The sequence below is a fragment of the Carlito syrichta genome, unplaced genomic scaffold, assembly GCF_000164805.1.
Source record: "Carlito syrichta isolate Samal-C Ts95f unplaced genomic scaffold, Tarsius_syrichta-2.0.1 Scaffold305313, whole genome shotgun sequence".
NCBI classification, from domain to species: domain Eukaryota; kingdom Metazoa; phylum Chordata; class Mammalia; order Primates; family Tarsiidae; genus Carlito; species Carlito syrichta.
The window spans coordinates 250,871-251,589 of NW_007249409.1; positions in this window are offsets into that span (position 1 = coordinate 250,871).

A 719-nucleotide genomic window follows, 5' to 3' on the forward strand; every position below is an offset into this window, starting at 1 on the left:
ACTGCACTCCAGTCTGGGCGACAGAGTGAGACTCCAACTCAAAATTAAAAAAAAAAAAAAAATTAGTAGAGCTGGAATCAGTGATTTGGGTTCCGCCACTCACCGGCTACTTCGAAAATCACAGTGACCGCTAAATCTAACCGGCATCTCTTCTTCCAGTTACAGCACCTTGTTTTAATTTCTTCATAGCTTTAACATTAGTTGAAATTACTGTTTTTCATCTCTGTATTTGTTTGTTTGTCATTTGTCCTCTTCCATCTTTTCTGTTTTGTTTGTCTCTCAGTGCGCAGCACCTGTAGCAGTGTCTGGCACAAAAGCAAACATTCAACAGACATTTGAAGGAAGGAAAAAATGTTTACGGAGGACTTGAGGGAATCCAGAGAGTAAAATCAACTTGCCCCAAACCACACAGCTTTGCGTTAAAAATGCAAATTTGAGGCCGGGCTCAGTGCCTCAGCCTGTAATCACAGCACTTTGGGAGGCCAAGGCGAGGGGATTGCCTGAGCCCGCGGGTTCAAGACCAGCCCGGGCAACTTGGCGAAACCTCGTCTCTACCAGCCGGGCAAGGCTCTACAATAAATAACAATTAGCAGGTGTGGTAGCGCGCCTGACGGCTGGGACTGAAGGATTGCTGGAGCCCAGCAGGTCGATGCTGGGGTGGCCAGGAGTGTGCCACTGCACTCTAGCCTGGGTGATAGAGTGAGACTCAAACTTAAAAA